We start from the raw sequence: 16,903 nt of genomic DNA, 5'->3' as shown, positions 1-16,903 counted from the left end.
AAGGCCATTTTGGAAAACTAACCCTTTTAAAAAGGTCATTTCCATGTATTTCCCTGAATTGCGTCACCCATTCCCTTGTCATCCCTAAATATTTGGTGCTTGTTTGTGCCCCATTATTTGTGAGCAATGTATTATGAAATAGTGATTGATATTAAAATGCGTAATTAAAAAGGAAAGAAATTTTTTTGATTTACATGTAATATTATTTTAATGGAGAATGTGTAGTTGAAAATAAATACTATAAAAAAAATAATATGGCAAAATGTGAAAGAATGGAAGACAAACAAATCCTGAATCTCTTTTCAATGTGTATACGTGAATAATTAATCAACTTAGAGGTCTACATATGGAAAATAATTTTCTTTAAAGTTTATTTGATTTCAAAAGCCACTATATGGAAAGTTCAAAATAATTAAAAAAAAAAAATATATGGAAAGTAATATTCTTTGACGGTTGATGCTGTCACGTTGCCTATAAACCACTGACTCAAGGAATTGGAATTCCAATTCCAACACGGTGTAGAGCGCGTTCTGGACCGTCAAGACGCAAAGTTAAATTAATCCTAGCCGTCTATACCCCCTTCTCATAATCTATAAATAGGATTGAAGAGCCATTCATTCATTCCATAGCCTGCATCGGGTGATGGACTCCTTTGTTGGGTTTGTAATTTAAATCGGCAATATTGCTTGAGTTCTTTTCCTCTAGATTCTCGTATTTTTTTAATCCCAAAACTTTGGATTCTTAGTTTATCATTTTTTTCTGTGATTTCCAGGTCTGATGATAGATATATTAACAATTATTCCAATAATTTTTAGAAGGATTGGGTTTTTGGTGCGATTGCCTGGTCCAGGAACAAGTATTCCGGTAATTTCTTGATTATGATGGGTTGGATCTTGGGTTTTCTTTTATGTTTCTTTGGTGGTTTTGGCCCGTTTTCTTCATTTTAGAGGTACTTCTTCCTTCCTTTCTTCGGCGGTATTCTTCTTTTAATATTATGGTGAATTCTAATCTTTTCGTAATTTGAACTTATTTCAATTACCTTATTGAGAGTGGAAAATTTGATGGAGTTCTTCCCGTGTAGATACTTTTTATTTTTATTGAAAATTTTGGATATTTATTTATTACTAAATCCTAACGCGATGATATATCATGATTATTATTCCAAGAATCTTTGGCTGGGGGTTCGAGACCAGTTAGTCCCGACGGATCCAATAAATACATCAATTAATTTCATATGTCAGGGGGCAGAATTCAATTTCCAAAACAAAGGGGCTTTTTTCTTTCCTATTTTTCCATTTTTTTAAGGTCCCATCGAAGAAATTATATGCTGTGATGGAGATTTCCCCCATATTCTCCGATCTTTGCAAAAACTTTTTGTTTCTTGCATAAATCCTAACCTGAAAATATCATCATTACTTGTTAAGATGATAGAGACATATGGACAATTATGCCAAGATTCTTCTGAAGGATTGGGCTTTTGATGTTCTGCTATTTCTTTCTTGCTTTGCCGCAGATGTTGCTCTTCGTGTTTTGTGTCTCTTCAATCTATTGGTGATTTGAACTGATTTCGTGTACTGGGTTGAGAGTTGGAAATTTAAATGGTTTATGGAGTTTATCCCTCTTTAGAATTTTTTATCTTTGAACAAACTTTGGATTTCTCGTTTATTTTCAGAATCCTTATGTGGATATATTCTGATTTCGTATCGAAAATTATTCCAAGAATCTTCTAAAGGTATTGGTTTTTTGTGCCAATGCCTATGAAATGAGGTGATTAACTTTTCTTGAAACGGTTATTGGCATGTTTAATATACTAATTCCTTTATTTGATGGATATAGATTCTGAAATATAAAAATCGTGGACGTTTGTTCAAACAGACACGTGTGGTTAATTGGTTATGGTTCCATCAGTTTCCATTATACAGTATCTTGATCCTGAAGGTATTTTCCAAGACTAAAGGTTTACGATCAGAACAAGTGTTGCACTTCAGTTAGACCTTCTTTCTTGCTTACTTCTATTATGTAAGATTTGTGTTGTGGTACAAGGCAGTTCTGAAGTGAAATCCATTCATTATTTGCTGCGGTTTATAAGTTGTCTTTCAAATGCAGTATTTTGAGGGGATCCGTCTATGAAGGGACAGAGAATTTTCTCCTCTAGTAAAAAGTAATAGCATTTGTTGTCTCTTTTTAGATAATAGTATCCTGTCCTTTTTGTTTATGCCTTGTTCTTTTTTCTATATTTATTTTTTATCTTCCCCATTTATTTATCTCCTCCCACCCAGATTTTTTTTTATATGTTGAGTTGAATTTCAGTGGTAGTCTTAGTTTGTGTCTTAGGGGTGTTATAGGTCAGATAATATGAAGGAAAACATATTAGTTCTTCACTGCAACTACATTTGCAATGGCCATTTGTAACCTTCCCCATTTTTGTTTCTAAACGAAATGAAATGTAGGCTTCTTTTGGTCTTTTCATTTAAAAAAGCCTTTGCTTCTTTGATGATGCTTCACTTGCAGACGGATTTGACCTGAAGAGAATACTGCTGTGATGGGGAAACTAAATTAATAGGTTCAAATTTTTTTTTTTCAATTATTTTTTTGGGTGTGTTTTTGGTTACTAATGTTGGCCTTTATAATAAGTGTCTCTACATTTCTAGACAAGGATTTTGCAATGCCTAACTGGTCAGATTTTGATCACTTTTGCTTATCCTTGATTCTGTTTTATTCTTCATCTCATTTGTTTTAGGAAACTTAAGAGAGCAGAGGTTATTTGAAGTTTCCACCTTTAGGAAGTTCATAGTTATTTGCTCTGGTTTGGTTCAGGCTACAATTCATATATTTCAGTACTTCTTGGCATCTGCGTTTTTACGAGTTGCTTTGTTTCTCAGGAACCTGCAGTCTAAGTGGTCTTCAGGGTTATGGTGAATCAATATCTTTACACTGTTTTCTGGGTTTTGTTTGAAATTATGTTTTTTTACAATTGCTCAAAATGTGATCTTCACCTTTATATTGGGATGGAATCCAGTTTTCTTTGGTGCTGCATCATCTTCCTGTGGAAATCCTTGTGGTCAAAGATAATGTATACAAAGGGAATTAAGGATGTAAAGTTTTCCTTTGTATTCCTTGTTCATTTCTGGTTTAATAGTCTCAGTTTGTGTTTGGGAGAGTTCAAGTGGAGATTAATCATTTTATGGGATGGCATGAAGGGAAACCCATTCGTTGTTTCACTGCTGCGGCTCCATTTGCGTTGGTTATTTGAAACCTGTCGCAGTCTCTGCTCACAAACGAAATGTAGACATTTAGAGGTCTTTTAATGTGTAATGCCTCCGATGCTTGCAGACAGATTGACAGGAAGAACACAGTGGTTGACAGGGAAACAAATAAGGTCTTAAGTTTTTTGTGTTTTGGTTTACAAATTTTTGGTCTTGCTGAACGAGTTTGTTCTCCCTGCCTTTTTAAACAAGTCAAGATGCTGTCCACCAGTTTCCTTCACTTTCATGTAAGTTTTTGCATTATGATTAACCTTTCCCATCCTTGATTCTGGATTTTTTATTTTTCTTATTTCTTGCCATCCCATATTACGGATCAAGATGGAATTCAAAAGCACTCTGGATCGAGAATCACATAGAAATTTAACATATGCATCAATAAATTTATTAAAGGGCTGTCGTGTTATAATTGGTAACTGCCTCTTTCCAATCTACTATTATTTTGAATTTTTAATGTAGGTTTAGATTTTCAACCACTTTTCGCTTTGGTATCAATCACCAGAATTCGGAGTTGATTCTACTACAGGGTGTGTTTCGATCCTGTTTGGTAAATCTTGAACTCCTTGTGGGAATTTTAGGAATCCGATGTTTGGATTCAGGTAACATTTGTGGATACTGTGGAATAGTAAGAGTAATTTTTTCGTGAGTTGGAAAAGTCTGGTTTTGGTTGACGAGTTTAGTCTATTTAGCTACAGTCAGACTTATTTTCCATGTGAATAAATTTTGGAGCTTCATTCATCATGCCGAAATTCGTGTCAAGGTGGAGATTGTTAGAATTTGGGTGCGACCCGAATTCTTTGATGAAAATAATTGAGAGTTTTAATTAAAGTGCACGTTAAGAAGAATTTTAATTGGAATACTTTTGGAATCCTATTCGAAGTCTATTCACAAATTCTAGTTGAAGTTCTATTGGGAGTTGGAATTTGTGTTGGACTTAAATATATTACGTACTGTTAACGGTCGTCTGTTTTTCTCGTTCAATTTTTAGAAGCTTTTGTTTGCTTAGAATTCGTTTGTTGTTTCATTTGTTTGAAGGTTTTTAGTTAAATTGGAACCTTTGTGTTTGCATTTGTCTATTGGGTATTTGAATTGTTTCTATAGATTGATCGAGTTAAATTTGTGAATTTCAGTGTGAAATGAAGGGAACTTATTCAATTGCACCAGAGCAGATAGCACTAATCATCATGTTTTTTATGCAATATATGCTTAAATAAGACCGTCCTTATAGAAATTGCCCTCATTAAAGGTTGCTAGCATGCCTACTGGTTTGTCTAAAGGTATCACAAGTTGTTTTTGAAGGTATGATTGAGGATATGGGGCTAAATAAATTGAAAGAACGGAGCAATTCGAAAAGAACAATCAGGAGGAGGAGGAGGGCGGCAGCTTTTGCGACTCCGATTAATGATAACATAGTTGCTCCACCATCAGTAGTGAACGAGATTATGAAGGTCCAAAAGCAGGAAGAGAGCATGTTGGAGAAAACTAGAAAGGAGAGCACAAGTGGGAAAGTGGCCAATGGATGATTATGGTAGTGGTGGAAAAAGAGTTAACAAGACTAATGCTGAAAAATCAACAACTGCTCCTTTCCTGAAAGGGTAAGACCATTGTCTCATATATTCTTTATACATTTACATGTATAAGATCTTTTGGAGTGCTATAATTTTAGATTATTGTATTGCATATGTATTTAGATAAGATAGAACAAAAAGGGGATGTCTACACTAATTGTTTTTTCTCCTTGCAAAGTGCGGTAGTTAAATATAGTATCACATTAACATCTACCCGTGTTTTCTCAAATTTTGGAAATTTGCCGTATTTCAAGGGCAGATTAATGTATTCATCAGAATAGCAGGCAAAAGGGAAGACGGATATCATCATTTCGTGCCACTTTTTCAGGTAATTAATAAAAAGTTTCTGTTAGATCTTTTCGAAATGCTAATATGAGTTAGCCCTCTTCTTTTTCAGGTAATTAATCTAAGAGATAAAATAAAGTTCTTTTTATCCCCATCAAAATTGAGTGCTCTCTTATCAACCAATGCTCCTGGAGTTCCCCTTGATGACAAAAACCTGGTAAAAGGAAATCAGTTTAGCAGTTGTGTTGCCACTGAAAAGGAACTCCAACAATGGTAAGATGAAATTAGTTCGTACATCACATTTTTTTCTCTCATGATGCGGCCTACTAAATGGGTTGAGGTATGTTTTTTACATTTATGGTGCTCATAGTCAAACCTCATTTTTAAGCTTTCTTATAGTGCATGCTTGGTTAAACTGAATAACTTTTTTGCAAGTGAAAGCTCGATATTATTCGGTTAGGAATTGATCAAGTATCGAGTTTTCCATGTTAATTGGGGTTTCTCTGGCGATGACACTTAGTGGAGCACTAGATGGATTTACATCAAGGTGCAAAATCGAATAGCATTTGTATTCAATGATAAGCTCCCGTTGGATTACTGGAAAAATCAAATAGCAGTTGTTTCAGCATTCTAACCCTTCCAACGTCAATTTTGGATGTTGATATGGATGATATTTTTCAAATTGCTCATTACCTAGATATAAATTATCCTAACCCTCCCCATGAAAATCTAACAAACCCTCTGAATCCCGACTTTTTCGATGAGGTTTTGCAAATTCCTCAAAACTAACCACTAGCGTTATATGTTCCTCCTGAAACCCTTTGATAGATTCACTGGGAAGTAGGCTCAGAAATGAGCCGATAAATAAAATCTGGATTAACCATAGAAATTTCTATCAACATTTTCCAACCACTTTGATAGGTAATACTATTATGCATGATTTATGTTCTAAGTTGTATTTTTCATTTATATATATTTTATTTGTAGGTTTTAGTTTTCAAATAAATCATAGCATTTTCTATTTTATTGCCCCAATAACGAGGTATAGCCTAAATAAAACTAATTGATCCATAAAAGAGGGTGGTAGTTAGGCTCACTCTGGTGGACGGGTGAAACAAATCATAGACGGAGGACTTCAAGTTAGAAGTTGGAGGTTATACCACTATAAACCTCCCCCGATCGATGTCAATGCCAATGGATGCTCAAGAAAGAATGCACCATCTACCCACCACACGAGGTTCTCGACACTTATTTGGAGTATATAGCTTTTATTTATTAGATTTTTTTTCCCTTTTTGTGTGTGTATTAATTTTTGGTTCCATTTGCGGAAGAACAACTTTGCTATGGTGAAGATACATAGGTTGCGATAACTCAGATGTTGCCGTTTGGGAGTGATTGCAAGGGCGGCTTTATGATTGTGTTTTCAAGTACAACAAATTTTTAAGTTAACGGTGTATTTTTTTTTTATAAAATGTCGTGGTCATATTAGAAAACATAACACGGAGAATTGATTGACAATTATCATAGGGGTCACATTTAAACTATTACGAAGTGGTAATATTGCAATTTGTAGTGATCTCTTTTTAGCCCACCAATAACTTCAATCATTGAGATTATACATTTAGTTATTTTGGGCTAATATTGCAATTTTATATGTTTTGATGGTTTCTTGGGTCAAGTTTCAATCTAAAAAATTGATCTGCTTGAAATGACCAACACGTTTTTACTTCAAAGTACACTATAAATGACACGCAACTATATTTTCCTGATATTTCATCGATCTTCGTCCACTTGCGATCCCTTGTTAAGCTTGCATATAAATACATGATTATTTATGGTTCAACTTTGACCCAAGATCCCATCAAAACATATTAAATTGCAATGTTAGCCCAAAATAACCAAATGTATAATCTCGGTGACTAAAGTGAATGGCGAACTAAAGAGAGATTACCACAAATTGCAATATTACCATTTCGTAATAGTTTAAGTGTGACCCCTACGATAATATCAATTCTCCGTGTTATGTTCGCCAATGTGACCATGACATTTTGACAAAAACACACTGTTAACCTAAAAATTCATTGTACTTGAAAACATAATCCTAAAGACGCCCCCTACAATAACTCTCGAAGGGTGACATCCAAACTATTGCGGCCTGTGTAGCTTCATCACAATGAAGTTGTTCATCTGAAAAAAGATCAAAAAATCAATAGACACAAAAAGCAAAAAACAAAAAATAATCTAACATATAAAAACTATTTACTTTAAATTAGCGTCGAGAACCTCGTGTGGTGGTAGACAGTGTATTCTTTCATGAGCCATCTATTGGCATTGGCATCAACAGGGAAAGGTTTATAGTGGTATGATGACCTATTTTCAACCCGAAGTCCTCTATCTATGATTTGTTTCACCAGTCCACCAGAGTGAAACCAGCTACCACCTCTTCGATGGCTCAGTTAGTTCTATTTAGGCTATACCTCGCTATTGGGGTAATAAAATAGAAAGTGCTATGATCTGTTTGAAAACTAATACCAGCAAATAAAATATTAATATATATAAAAGAAAAATAAAACTTATATATTCCAAAAAACATTGGTGAGCTTAAAATTTTAACAAACTGACCAAATATTGAAAATTTACCTAAATCACGCATAGAAAAGTATTACCTGCCAAAGTGGTTGGAGAATGTTGATAGAAATTTCTACGGTTGATCCAGATTTCATTCATTGGCTCATTTCTGAGCGTCCTTGCCCGTAAATCTACCAAAAGAATTTTAGGACGAACGTATAGTGCTAGTGGTTGATTTTGAGGAATTTGCAAAATCCCATCAAAAAAGTCGAAATCTAGAGGGTTTGCTAGGTTTTCATGGGGAGAGTTTGGATCATCTATTTCTAAATAATTAACAATTTGAAAAATATCATTCATATCAACATGTTCAAAACTGTCGTTATGAGGGTTAGAATGCTGAAACAACCACAGAGTTGATGGCTGTAAAGGAAGGTAAAATGTATTTGAAATTAGTAAGTACAGGTTGTTAGATACTAATGCCCAATCAAGATCATTCTCCTTTTTTGTTGAATGAGTTCAGAGTTTTTGTAGGAGTTTGGAGTTTAGATTGCTGACCATCTCAACTTATTAGCAAGTTTAAATCTCAAATTCCAGTGGAGGTTTCATCTTGCTAAGCAAATTTCCAACCCCTTGGTAGCAACATTAATATCATTTCTGGAGCGAATGAGAGCTTGTCTCACTGAGTTTCTGTCGAAAACCATTGAAACCAGTGTGGCAATGGAGTCCTCAGGTGAATTGAATGTGGATGATGATCGAGCGGGATCAATTCCCTAGAGCCAAAGGAGGAAGAATTTTTGAAGCAACCAAAAAGAGCAAGTTAAGGCCATAGAAATAAAGAAATTATTGTTCTAGTAGCTAAAACTTTTTTTTTTCATTACTAATAGCTAAAATTTAACACTACCCTCAACATACGCATGGTTAAGAATAGAAACAGCAAGGTGCACTAATAGATAGGAGTGGACAGTATAATCAACAATTGTTCAACTTAGTTTGCTATTATTATACTGCCTATTACCATGCAATTCTCATTAAAGAACACGTTATAAAACTATATTTGTAACTATGTATATCCATAAATGAATTTGTTGCACAATATTTCCTGATCTGGTTCTAATAACATTGGGCAATACATACACGAGGGAAACTGCAAGAAAGTACCAACAGCAGGACACACACTATTGCATCCCTCTCCGATACATTCCAAGCCAACCCCTCAAAAAAAAACCTAGTCTCCTTATTCCGTGAGCTAGGTCTATGCTCTCTACTTCTCTCGTCGCCAAGAAAGGGAAAAAACCAGAGTATGTGGTGAATTTTAAACAAAAGTTTACTCTCTCTCGCCCACTGTCTCCCTAGTGTTGAATAGGCAAGAAGAAGAAAAATGAGGGGTGATTTTGACCAAGTTGAAGTCCATTTGACTAGTTTAGAAAGATAAGAATGGCTTTCCCAGTAAAGATGTTTTAAGACATTTTCCACTAAAAAAAGGACTTCTAAACAAAAAAATATAAAATAATAATAAATCTAATTTTCACCATGCACATTGTAAAGTCATTTTCAATAATTCTCCATAATAATACTTGCCTCCACTTGTAGACCTGCATATGTTGGAGAATTTTCCACAACATTCCTACCCTGTCCCGTTGGTGGTGCACTCCCCACGGAAGGCCAAGAAAGTCATGAGACAAATTCTGAAAATAGAAAGATGCAAAAGTCATGGATAGCTTCAAGAAATATCACAGAATTGGAAAAACCAACCTTGGGTAAATTTCATCTTGGTTGATTTTTGGTTTAAAACTTATTATTTTGAGGTGGTGTTGATGTTCATCTTCATATCACAGAATTGGAAAAACCAACCTTAGGTAACTTTCATCTTGGTTGATTTCTGGTTTAAAAACTTATTATTTTGAGGTGGCGTTGATGTTCATCTTCATATGGCTAGATTTGAAGAGGCTATTGCAGATACTTTAGATTAATCATCTAGTATTTGTTGTTGATAGCGGTAACCATTCCATTGCAGAACCTCTTTCTAACTACGAGAAGCCATTTGATTTATTTGCCAAAGAGAGGCACCTCTCACAAATTGAGGGTTTTAATTAGAATGTTAAGCTTTTACTTGAATTCCAGTAGCCCCTTCCAAGTGCAAATGTTTCTCTTTTTCTTGATGTTCGGATTATCTGCTCTATAATATTTGCTTTGGGAGCAATTCTCCTTAGTTAGAATCTTAAGAAGCGTTTCTTCATGACTATTTTTCCACCGGAGGCAATTTTAAGAAGCACACTTTTCAAGATTTGTTAAAAGTCAATTACATTTTACAATTGTTACTTCCTCTGATGAATATTTTGAATGACTCTCAGTAACTCGATATTAATAATTTTGCTGGTTTGTTCACATGCTTACATGTTAGGTTGCGTTGCTTGCCTTACAATTCCAAGTATTGCTTTCACCAAGGTGCTTTATGTTTTAGGGTAAAGTTGGATTCTTTTTCAGCTTACTGAGAACTGATGAACTTTCTAACTTGCCATTTGATATATTACGGAGATGAACTTAGGTTAGATAATAGCCACTCAGTAACGTTCGTGGCGGCTGGACATATAATTTCACAACTTGGGACTGCATCAGATGCACACTAAATGTTGGAGGCTTGAATCTTGTTCTCACTTTTAGTGTATATTGTTGCATTGATGCTATTGAATTCAATTTTCTATCTACCTTTTTTGGTCTACTCGTGTGTCTGGCTTTGCTTGTGGGGAACAAGAGTAATCACCAGTCCAAAGAAGGGGACAAAGTCATGGTCCTTTATATTTTTGGACACCAGCACTATCTCCTAAGCTTTGTTTGCTGGAGAAGAATGATGCCACGTATAACCTTGTGACTATCGACCGTCAGAAATATATGATACATGCACCATTGGTCTGTCACCCAATTACTGGATTGGAAAGTATCCGCTCAGTGATGTTCGGCTGCTGGACTGTAATAATTCACAGCTTGGGACTGCATCAGACGCACACTAAATGTAGGAGGTTTGAATCTTGTTGGGACTTTTCGTGTATGCTGTTGCATTGATGCCGGTAATTCAATTGTCCTTCTACCTTTTTTGGTCTATCCTTGGTATAATATTGGTCAATGTGTCTGGCTTTGCTTCTCAGGTACACGAGTCATCAATTAGTCAAAAGAAGGGGATAAAGGCAAAGGCATGGTCCTTTATATTTTTGGACAAAGCTTTGTTTACTGGAGAGGAAAGATGCTGCGTTTTACCTTGTAACTATTTACTGTCAAAAATATATGATTACTTGCATAATTACCTCATAATTCTATCATACTGACACATAAACCTTGTTGATGTTCAACTTGACTTTTTGGTCTACTTGGCATTGTTCTCATATCTTCTTTTTTTTCTATATTTCTTCCAACCTTCAGAAGTTCATATGTTTTTGTTCTGGTTTGGGGCAGACCACTGTTCCTGATGTCTTGGTACTACTTGACATCAGCCTTTTTTAAGAGTTGCTCTGTTCCTTGGGAACCTGCTGTCTAAGTGGTCTTCAAGGTGGTGGTGAAGCAATATCTTTACATTGTTTTCTGGGTGAAACTGATTTTTTCCCAGTTGCATGGAATGTGATCTTCATTCTTATACGAATCCATTTTCTTAGTGCTGGTTCATCTGCCGATAGAAATCCTCGTGGTCAAAGATATACGTCTTCTCTCCACTTTCCAAGGTAAGCTAGAAATAGATTGAAATTATGTCAACTGTTAATTCACATAAAAAATGTCAACACTTGCCTTTGTAACTCTAAGATTTGTTTTAAGGTGCGATAACCTTTGATTGTTCAGTTGGGAGCCAGCAGGATCAAAGTTGGCTGCATGTTCTTTGTATCTATGCTGACTGCTCTTATTTGCAATTCCTCTTCATTTCTCCTTTCTTCAAGATATAGAATATAGTTCACTTGGTATAAATGATATGATTCTGAAACATGGTAATGGAGATTGCTTTATCCTCTGATGATATTTGTAAGTCGATATTCCATCCTGGCCATTTCTGTATATGGTTCAATTCAGTTCTCCCCGTGTCAACAGTTCTGTTTGGTTGATTCCTTCTTTAAATACATTATATATATTCTGAGGGTTACAGAGGATGTTCCTGTTGCTAGATTTGAAGAACCTGTAGCAGATATCTATATGATTAATCAGCTTCATTTGCTGTTGACAGCAAAAACAGTTTCATTGCAGAATCTCTCTTTCCAAAGACAGCAAAACTTATTTGATTCATTTGCCAATGATCTTTCTTGACACAATTAAGGGTGTAATTAGTGTGTTTCGTGCAGTCTTTTATTTAGTTGGCTCTCATTTCAGCAGTTGATTTCCATTTGAGGACAAGTTTCAGAGTTTATGGATGTTCAGATCCTCTGCTTTGTAGTATTTGCTTTGGGAGCAACCCCACCCACGTCGAATTCCTAATAAGAAGTTTTGTCATGACAAATTTACATTGGACACAGTGGGAGGCTTGCAAAGCATTTATTTTTTGGACAACAAATGCATACGAGTGAAATCTTTAATATCAGGTAGTGACCTCATTTCCTTAGCAATCTTCTCAAACCTAGTTATGACTATGAAGTGGCTTAAACTACCATTGGGGTTTTGTTTCTCTATCTAGATTATGAAATACCACAGCTCTTATCACTAGATGGATTTCAAGAAAGTCAACAAAGGTGGAGAATTCAGTGAAAAAAGGCTGTCTTTAGGAATATATGTTACAAGGTCCGAAAGGTTTGTGTCGGGAACCCACCCAATTCATAGAAATAGAAGGATGGCAGCCATTAACTCCTCATTCCTTGACACGAAGACCGAGGTAGGGGGAAAAAATGAAAACTGGTGGTCAAATAGAGTGAAATTGGGTATTTTCCCAGTAATTAATTCCGTAACTGCATTCTCAACATAGAAGAAAATAATTCTTGGCTTGCTTATGAAGAAATTGGCATTAACAAGACAACTTGTTGTCCCAAAAAAACAAGCAAAAGCTACCAAGATGCAGGACCGAACTATGTATTTGATGTTATGAGATAACAATGACTTTTGTTTCCACTTTATATCTTCTTAGAGACAAAATGCTTTGTTAATCCATGCATAAGAATATATCTGCACAATAATTTATTTGGACATACAGTAGCCGTAGCAGGAAATTTTGTCCACAAAATCCAGTGCAACTGCCCCCACTTGGCCTCAAGGGCAGCTCTGCCTCAGGTTGAGAAACAGGCTCTGGAGATGTGTAAGAAAAGTGATATCTGTTACTTCCACACTTGAAGATGCTTCATAACTTTCCAGTAACTTCAGTTTGGTGGCTGTCCAAACATGCTTACATGTGTACGTTAAATATTGCTTGTGGAAAAGCTTTACAATTTAGAGTACTGCTGTCACCAAGGTGTTTATGTTTGCAGCTAATGTGGACTCTTTTGCAGCCTACTGATAACTGATAAATTTTCTGTTAGCTATGAATTATTCATGCCAACATTGTGAGATATGGTGGCACCTGGAGTCCCAATCTAAGCTGTTTTGATTCATATCTAGTGGCTGCATCAGATGATACTGACTGTAGGAGGCTTGAATCTTATCGGTGCTAGTGGTATTTATTGCATTAACCCTACTGAAATAATATTTTCTTGTGTTGTATCTGAGTACACACAGCATGGTTAGTTATATTAATTGCTCAGCTTATACTAACTATAACCAGCACCATCCAAGCATGGGATCAGGGACACAAGTGGTACATGACTGACCTCATCAACTTTATCTTGAGCAAAGGTTTAATTACTCACCATTAGAAAAAGGGACAAAGTTAGTGTCCTGGGTGTTGACCTTGGGTACCAGCATCAAGTCCTAAGCTTTCTTTACTGAAGAAGAAAGAGGCATTTGACCCTGGGACCATGTAAGCTGTTTGCTACATAATAAGCAATTGTGAGGAAACATGCTCATTATTGCTCTGACATACGAGCTCCAAGCATCTCTGAGAACTGTCCAAACCAACAAAAGGAAACTAAAGTGCCTCTGTAAAGCACTATCTGAATCACATTCAAATCAATAATTGTATTACATTGATGACGACTGGCAAATACGAGGTTACTAAAGGTGTTTGGTACGCAGTTTTGTTTGCATCAAAGTCTGTTAAATTTAGTTCATAATCTGTCTAACTTAAGCAGTGAACTCAATGCTAAAGTGCCTCATGCCTCACTCCAACGGCTGCATTTTTCTGCTCTTTTCTCGTGAAATTTGATATTCGTTGGTAGAAGTTTGAAATATCAGGTATGATGGGATATCTTGCAGTGAGATTAAAGTTTAGATATCTATTGCATGGATTGAAGATTGCACTTCAGATAATAATACTTTAGTAGTTCCTTGCCCTTTTGCATTTTGATCAAAATTATGCTGAAGTTTTATAGTGAGGATGAAATGCTGAAAGATAAGCAATTTATTTATGACATGTTAAAGCCATTGGTTACTGATATATATGATATTATGATAAAACTGGATCAAGACGTGGTCAATAGCGTCTGGGTGGTGGTATGGTTACAGTTAACGTTTCATTCTACAGAGCGTCGTTCTTTGAGGTGAGTGGTTATCGATCTTCCTTTTCTTTAGATTCCATATCTAACTCCTTTTCTTCTGTTTTTAGTTTTGCAGAATGTATTATTTTTTCCCCATTACTATTTTGTGTTCATCGGAAATGGTACCGTCTAGTTATGATTATTTAATAGACCTATAACTGTGGTTTAATTGTTTTCAATTTGCAATTTGGGTTCTTAACTTGTTGGTAAATTTGTCTAATTGTGTTTTGCGAGAAGCCTAAGATTGGATTGTAGTTGAGGGAGGACTGTGCTGGTCGTCTGAGGTGACCTCATACATGACGATAATAGAAATGTCTCTTGGCTGGAGGTTGATGAAACTCTTATTCTTGGGTATGTTACTTGATTCAATTGAGATTCAAATGTGGTCTTTTATGGAAAATAAGTTGTCCCAGTTCTTTTATGTTATATTTAGTTCCTCTACCATCGTGATATGTTTTAGTTTAACACAGTTTCCAAAGAAATTTATTTTGTAAGGCACTTGATAGGAAATGCCTTAGGTGTTGAAGTGGATTTCTTATCTTTATCATCAGGTCGAAAGTGTGGAATATGTATGTACTTTCATGATAATGTTGGGTGCAATATCATGAATACAAATAGCTATCTGTATCTTGATGGTACATGTAGGAAATTGAAGCTTGGAAGTATTCTACCTGGTGATTAACAAGATTGTTATGTAATGTGAGTGAAGTAGTTGCAGCTATGCTACAAACGTAGTTTTTGAAATGTCTTTGTTTGGTACTTAATTATGTGAATTTAATTAGTCTTCCTGATTATCATAAATGATTTTATTTCCCTCTTGCATTTTTGGTTCATAGTCAAATGCTGCCTAGATCCCAAAGAAACATAAGGAGTTGGTAGAATTATAAAGGAATGCTTGGAACTACTATCATTTTACCAATATTTTCCCTCCATTTCACAATTCTCTCAGTTTTAGAATCTCTCTTTTCATAATAATTTGAATATTTGCTTAGCATAATTTTTTGCAAGTGTTTATAAACAGATGAAAATGAGTAATAGATAGTACTTATAGGTCTTACGAAATATGCACTATTATACCCATGTAGTATGTTTGTAGAACTCCACTTAGAGTTCCCACGCAGGTTATGTAGGGTTGATTGCCAACTAGTTTTAGTAGTTGAGATATCAACAAAGAAAGAAAATGTAGAGGGGAAAGATTTAACATAGTTTATGGATAGTGGCTGTAATTCAATGGTTTGGTGTTAGGATGCATGTTGCATTGTTGCTTCATTCTGTGTCGGTTTTGGTCTAGGTAGTAGACTCTTTTAACTCCGCCTATGTTGCATGTTCGCTTGATACAGCCGGTCCCAAGCGCGATAAAAGAGGAGGGATGAGCTGACATATGGTGCAGTTGCCATATGGATAAAGATCTCGTGTGGAGTATTTTTAATGTTCTCACGTCTCGATTTAGTCATTTCGAGTATGTGATTGATTCTGCAATTAATAGTTTTCTTATACTAATCGCCTTTTTTGATTGCACATATTTTCTCAATGATCGGATTGGTTATATGGTTATATCGTTTGGATTCATGGAAAGATTGATCATTTATTCAAAAGTTGTATGATAACTTGGATTCATACTTTTTGTAGTTTATTAATTTTTGCATATTTTGACATGGTAAGAAGAATTTTTACATTTAAACAATTATTATTTGAGAAATATATGTAGGTCAAGAGCTTTTAAACCTACATAATTCTATTCTTTTCGAGTTTGAGATACTTTGTACTTCAAATAGTTTAGAGAGTGACTGTGTAGGCATGCAAAACAAAAGAGCCATCGCTTTTTTCGATGATTTGCTGAGTCCTTACTTTATCATCCAAACACGTAAATTATTTTTAAATTTCTATCAACTCTTCATCTTCATTAGTGTTGCAATCATGTCTTCAATCTTTCATTAATAGAACACACGTCTCAACCTTTTAACATTGTATGAGCGGTATCCTTTATCGAAAATGTTTTTGACCGTTAAACTTCTAGATGATATGCACATGATGTTTGACCAAAAGGGTAAAACTATCGATGGAAATATTAAATTTATTTCTAGATCCAAACAACTGTTCAAATTAAATTAAGGCTAAATATATTTGCACGGCATTTTAATTGCACGAGAGGTCCATACATTTACTCGCCATTATGTTTATGTCTCTTAACTCTTTCATTGATTAGCACATCTTGTCAGTGACGATGGTTCAGAAATTTTGTTAAGAGGGGTGCAAAGACTTATTTGCCCCTCATATTTATGAATAAACAAAAAGAAAAATACAAACAAAATCGCTACTCGTTTTAAGTATGCTAATAGAAAATTTTGGACAAAACCATCGTAAGCGATAAGATTTACTAATTAATGAAATGTTGAGGATAAAAACATGATGAAATAATTATGAACATGAATTTGACAATAAATAAAGTTTAGAAAAAATTAAGCCCATGTTTGTCATCCATTATTTGGAAAATTAAAGAGTTTTGAATAATATTTTTTTGGAAAATGTGTGATTAAAAATAAAGAATCTATCGATCTATGTGTAGAATATTTCAACAATTGTACAAGTAGATTAATTCAATATTTTATTGTGTGAATGTATGTTGAAG

General features: G+C 35.0%; 1 long non-coding RNA gene across 18 annotated transcripts; it reads left to right on the top strand.

Moving 5' to 3' along the window:
• The first annotated feature begins 520 nt into the window (after nt 1–520).
• LOC111394704 lies at nt 521–15,919 on the top strand. Of its 18 annotated transcripts, none has more exons than XR_002702679.1 (5): nt 521–659; nt 773–2,563; nt 2,741–3,493; nt 4,563–5,159; nt 5,229–15,891. It is a non-coding gene; the product is annotated as an uncharacterized LOC111394704 (long non-coding RNA). The 18 variants fall into 18 exon arrangements; XR_002702678.1 differs by having other exon boundaries at nt 4,394–5,159; XR_002702674.1 differs by having other exon boundaries at nt 3,723–5,159.
• Nucleotides 15,920–16,903: the final 984 nt, after the last annotated feature.

Source organism: Olea europaea, chromosome 5 (genome assembly GCF_002742605.1).
Source record: "Olea europaea var. sylvestris chromosome 5, O_europaea_v1, whole genome shotgun sequence".
NCBI lineage: Eukaryota > Viridiplantae > Streptophyta > Magnoliopsida > Lamiales > Oleaceae > Olea > Olea europaea.
The sequence above is the reverse complement of the archived record's forward strand: the minus strand, read 5'-3'. Positions and strand labels throughout refer to the sequence as shown.